Raw genomic sequence first — 6119 nt, 5'->3', positions numbered from 1 at the left:
AACTGAGAGCCTTGAACTAATCCTCTCTAGTCCTTCCCAGATACCCATGCCTGAGGTTGGGACTCCTCAGGTGATTTGTTTTTAGGGGTTTGGATACTCCTGGATTCACTACACAGTGAAAAAAAAGAGCCCAGCAAGCTAAAGGGAAAGCTGCACCTACTTTCCCATGACTCTGACCCACCTTATGATCACTCCTCCGTGGCGTGCTGGGGCTCAGCCCTTTATTGCCTGACTTCTTAGGGTGTTTCTCCAAAGCCCTGAGCATCATGCCTTGGACCCACAAACAGAGTTGGGGTTGTTCAGCCTGGAGAAGAGAAGGCTCCAGGGAGACCTTATAGCCCCTTCCAGTCCCTAAAGGGGCTACAGGAAAAGTAGGGAGGGACTCTCTGTCAGGGAGTGGAGCAATAGGACGAGGGGGAACGGTTTTAAACTGGAAGAAGGTAGATTGGATTAGATATCAGGAAGAAGTTTTTCTCTGTGAGGGTCATGAGATGCTGGAACAGGTTGCCCAGAGAAGCTGTGGCTGCCCCGTCTCTGGAGATGGTCAAGGCCAGGCTGGATGGGGCTCTGAGCAACCTGGTCTAGTGGGAGGTGTCCCTGCCCATGGCAGGGGGGTTGGAACAAGATATTCTTTAAGGTCCCTTCCAACTCTAACCATTCTATGATTCCCAGCCACGACACTCCTACAGATGAACCCCTTTCTGGTTGCTGGATCCTTTGGGTTCAATGGAAGGGATATGAAAAGAAAAGTCCACAGGAAATCCCCTGAGCTCTGAGGACAATTACTGGTGCCCTGCCACCTCTGCCACACAACGTTCACGTCTCTGAGCAGGACCAGCCACAGCTGCAGAGTTGTTACCAGCAGAGCTTAGCTCCTTGCTAGAATTAATGATTCGAGCCTGCTTAATTGCAAGTTTGTCCCCTTTGCCCTAAATGTTAGTCCCTTCTTCAGCCATGAAATTTCACAGGCCTTGTGACCATCTTGCCTCTAATGGTGGCATTTCAGCTCAGTGAGTTGCTGAAAGTGGGACTAGATCTCCCAATACCTTTACTTGTGGCCTCTCCCCAAGAACAGCAGGAACTTCAACATCTCATAACATTGTTTCTTTGGTGGTTTTGGATACCGGTAAGAACTGCCAGGCCTTGCGAACACCTTCATCCCAGGAAGAAATGGGGAAGAATTTTGGAAATACCTTTTCAACCTCAGAGAAACTGAAAGAAAGAAATCCTGACTGAGACAGCTTAAAACCTATGATTCATCGATGGCAGAGCTGAGCTGAGATCTGAGAATGACCAAGACCCTGCTCTAACCACTGTAACACACTCCTGCAAGCTGATGGCAGCAGGGGTACCATGGTGAGCTAGACTGTCATGAAAAAACAGGTGTGGGTGCTGGGAAGACAACAAAATCAGGGAATAAAATAATCCCTTGAGACCGGGACAGGCTTTGCAGCTCATTCCTGCCCACTCCTGTGATTATTTATGATGCAAAGCAGCTGCAGGGGGTTGCCATGTGGGAACTTTTGTCAGTCACTGCTTTAGAGACATTATCGCTTCTTTTGCAGAGCCACGATCTGATTCCAGATGCTGCTGAGCTGCAATAGTGCGTGGAGGTTGCAATGCAGAGAGCCTGTCTCACCTTTCATTTGCAAAATGTGTAACTAAGGAGAAAACCCACAGAGTCCTGCTCCTTCCCTGGCAGCCCCTCATTCCCTTTGTTTTGTGCTTGGCTCTTCATAATCCGAAAATCTGGGATAATTTCCACTCCAGACACACTCTGAGCATCAAGAAGGTAAAAAGTGTTTCAGGGATGGCTGAGAATGGATTTAAGCAGGAAGCAGAATGAATTTTCCGGGGCGGTCTCATGCGTGTGGCTCAGACACTGGGAAAAAGGGAATAGGCTGACGGAGGGATGGTCGTAAAGCAGCAGAAAAGAGAGACTTGCATCAGAGCTACTCATTTCCATCTCTACATCACCTAGCAACACTCCATTTAAGGACTTAACTTCCGAGAAATTGATTCCGTGGGAATTTTCCCATTAGGTGGCACCACTGGCCTTGAGAAGGCTTTCCCCTGCTCTGGCTCTTTCCTGCCAGATAGACCTAAATCCCACTGCATGGACACCGACCCACCCTGCCCACCCCAAAAGCTCAGGAAGACTTGGAAGAGGAATGGGATTTGTGCAGAGCCAGAAGTGGCATACACCGTCAGTTCTAATTAAATTTGGAGAAAACTTTTTGATTTGACCCAGCCTACCTTTGCAATGGGCATAACATAGATTCTGGAAAACCTAATGGAGTGACTCCACAACCTGTCTTCTCTGGGTAAAAGAGTGTTATGGCTTCATTAAAATTGTACAAAAGCTGCTGAGCTGGTCCCTGGTCCCCGAGCTATCCAGTATGCTCCAGGACAGCTCACACAGACCATGGCTTTGTAGCAGCTGGTGGACAGTGAAACAAAATGCTCAAGTGGTAACACCACTACCCTTGCGGTGACCCTTATACCACACAGTGTAGTAGACAGTGTGTGCACAAGTGTAATTTCTAGGGAAAGCCGATGCTTCAGTGAGCTCAGTAGAGGAAGCACCTTTTCTCATTGTCACTGGGTAACATTTCTGGCGTGGCTGCAGGGAATAGGGTTGTATCTCACAACAGTGCTGTTCTTGATGCGTATATGAACTACTGCTAGAAAGGGGATGCTCAGTTAGCCGGACTCACATGCTGATAATGTTCGAGGTGTCATACAGAGCCCTCCAGAGTTGACATCTAGTGTTGTGTTTAGTTTGGTTTGGTTCAGTTTGGTTTGATTGGGTTTTGAAGGGAGATTCAATTTGGGAACTCAGCACCAGTGTTCCCATTTCTACAAGCTCTGTGTAGTGATTAGGTCAGGTTTAGCAGTTTGCTTTGTCGGCTTTTAAGAAGTCAGATGAGATGAATCTGACCCCAGGAACCTTTTCCAAACTGCTGGAGTTTGCAGAAAAAAAAGTCCTGCCAGGCTCAGCAGGTCTTCTCTTGTTGTCTTTGTTGTCTATCATACTGATGTCCCCTTCTGGCCTTCTAGGAAATTGGTAATCATCATCAGTGCTGGTAATACTAAATAGCTCACAGCTCTTAAGGGAAGAGCAAAACAGTGCTCTTCTAACAGAATCAGAGGCACCGATGGTTCAAAATAGACAGTCTTTAAAGAAAAAATAAACCTGGAGCATGTCCACACTCCAGATATTTGTAACCCTTCAAAACAAAGTATTACATGCAAGTAAACACTTATGATGGACCCCACAATAATAATCTAATAAATCATCTGGCTATGCAATCCTTTTTCTCATTTCCTTCAGCATCCAAATGAGAAAAAATATACCAGAAACAGTTTTCTGTTCATGAAGGCTGATCCAAGCTGTATTTGTAGGATCCTTAGTCACTGAACTCAAGAAATTGCTCCTGTAAGCATCTTCTGTAGATAAATATAACCAGACCTGTTCTGAACACACAGCCTTGGTTTGTGGATGATTTTGCAGGGGGCAGATTGTACGATTTCTTCCTCATCCTCTTTCACAGACAATTGGAAAATTTTACTGGGGCAAATCCCCTACTACTTTCTTCTTATGGATCCTGAGGTCCAGGTGGAGGTGAGAGAGACATTGAGTAGGATAGATAACAAGGACTGCTCATTTCCACTTCAGGGCTGAGACCTAATCACTGAGCAATATTCTAGGTTCTTCTCATATCAGCATCTCTACCAGACACAAAATGTAACAGAGTTATGGGGTTTGGGTTGGGTTGTCTGGTAGCCATGGTCTTTAGCAATGCCCTGGATTTGTTAGGTGCACCCGTTCTTGGCACCATCAAGGGCTAGATCTGGCATGTTTCTAGGTCACATGTGGGAGACAATTTATAAGTGTAAATGGAGAAGAAGCAGAAACTCTGTAGTGGTGCTCAGCTGTCCAAAAAGGTCCCCACCTCATAAGCACAGAGATGCTGAGACCCTCAGCCATGCATGTGTGATCAGCTCCTCAGTGGTCATGGGTAGGATCACTGTTGGGACCCAGGAGTGGAAGTGGTTTTGCAGAAAGGAATCATACGCTACCAAAACCACCACTAAACCATGCTCCTAAGCACCACGTCTACCCATCTTTTAAATACCTCCAGGGATGGTGACTCCACCACTTCCCTGACTTCACTTCCAGACTGTTCCAACGTTTGACAACCCTTAGGGTTGTTAAACCCACTTAGGGTATGATCCTGGTGGCTGGATATTGCAAGAGGTTCCATAGCCTAGTTCAGGAGCCCTAGATATCAGGCACTGTTATCTAATAAATCTCTGGGAGGAAATATCTGCTGCTGTCAAACTGAATGTTCAAGCACAGATTAAATGTATTTTTGACACCTTTCACTACCAGTTTTTTAGCAGGCATGGAAAACTTACTGTGCATTTCACATATGTATTTTGGGGAGATGTGAATTTGGAGCTGGTGTAAGATGGTGGATTGTCTGTCCTAGGAGCGAATGTCCTCTATTTGTAGAATAAGTTGGTGGGCTGGGCAAACATCTCCCATATCATTGCATGAATATGCCTGGCTCCCATTCCCTAGCTGCAGAGAGACAGATTGATGTGAAAAGATTAGCCAGGCTCCATGGATAATTTCAGATCCTTCAGTGGGCTCTGTGAAAAAATATTAGAAATGTCTGTTCTATGCTAATGCTCTTGGATGGTCCTCAGATCAGGGTTGCTGTTTAACACTAGATTTTAGCTGTGTTTTGTGATATGGAGCTTAGTTTTTCCATATCTTTATGATATGGAGCCACGCTTTCTTATTTCTTACCAGCACACTCAAACCTCTCCCTACAGAGACGGGGTTTTGGTATTTTGGATATGTCAGACCAGTTTGGAAATGCAACTAGCTCATTGTCTCCCATGCTGTTATTGGGTTTATTGACAGGGATGCAAACACCTCTCTGCTCCACTCATTTCTGGTCTCTACTCTGCAAGTAGCAGCATGTGCCGTGGACCAAGGAATGGCTGTGGCATCCCAGATGAGTCTAACCCTGTGGAAGAGAACCGCATTAGTCAACACAACTGGTATGCAAGCCTGACACCCTAAACAGCACTAAAAAGAAAGAGGGTCTGAAGAATGAAACAAGACAATGTCTTTAAGAGAAGCACAGACAGCACAGTCTGATTGACCCTTTTACTCTCTTCCCATTCACAGTCATCACCTGAGCCCTCCCTACAATCAGTTTGTCTTTCTCTTCAACCTCCATCACCCTTGTCATTCACATTCAGCTTCCTCATCAGTAGCTTTGTATCTACAGAGACCTAGCTCTATCTCCTTATTTTCCTAAAAATGATTTCTGAGCGACAGAGCCCTTCTCTAATCTCAAGGTAACTGTACTCCTCTGTCTGCCCTTCAGGAGCATCTGTTTTGTTTCCCTGCTCCACTTCTATACATCCTTCAGTGTCGTATTATTATTAAAGTCATACACATGTACAGAGAAGATGTGTTGGTGCCTTGGACCACAGCTTTTGAGCCCAGTCTGTTTGTATCCTGTTCCCTCAAACAACTTCTTTGAGTCATAAACTGATTTCAGCTATCCTTATCTGAAAAGGCTGAAAGATAATTATGTTCCAACAGGTTTTGTGAAAATCCATCCTACAGCAGAGCTGAAGTAGCTCAGTTGGGAGAGCGTTAGACTGAAGATCTAAAGGTCCCTGGTTCAATCCCGGGCTTCAGCAGTGTGTTCCTGCTGTTTTTTCTGCCCAGTGCTGGGCTCTTCAGTACAAGAGTCCAGCAAAAGACCAGGAAGATCAAAGGACTGGATCATCTCTCATACGAAGAGAGGATGAGAGACATGGGCCTGGTTGCCCTGAGAGGTTGTGGAGTCTCCATTCTTAGAAATAGTCAAAAACCACCCGGATGTGGTCCTGGGCAACTGGCTTTAGGTGGCTCTGCTAGAGCAGGGGTCCAGAGGTCCCTTCCAACCATTCTGTGTGTAGAGGAGAAAGACACAAGTTTACGTCTACAGCAGAGAAAAGCAAGGCTAGTGTCATCCTCATATATTTTCATTAGCAGTGGCCACCTGGCCAATCAGCACCACCATACGGGCTGGCCAACCAGCCAAACA

The 6119-nt window shown here is 46.0% G+C and overlaps 1 non-coding gene across 1 annotated transcript; it reads left to right on the top strand.

Moving 5' to 3' along the window:
- Positions 1–5657: 5657 nt before the first annotated feature.
- TRNAF-GAA lies at positions 5658–5730 on the top strand. The gene has a single exon. It is a non-coding gene; the product is annotated as a tRNA-Phe (tRNA).
- Positions 5731–6119: the final 389 nt, after the last annotated feature.

This window comes from Charadrius vociferus, unplaced genomic scaffold, assembly GCF_000708025.1.
Source record: "Charadrius vociferus isolate BGI_N301 unplaced genomic scaffold, ASM70802v2 scaffold393, whole genome shotgun sequence".
NCBI classification, from domain to species: domain Eukaryota; kingdom Metazoa; phylum Chordata; class Aves; order Charadriiformes; family Charadriidae; genus Charadrius; species Charadrius vociferus.
The sequence above is the reverse complement of the archived record's forward strand: the minus strand, read 5'-3'. Positions and strand labels throughout refer to the sequence as shown.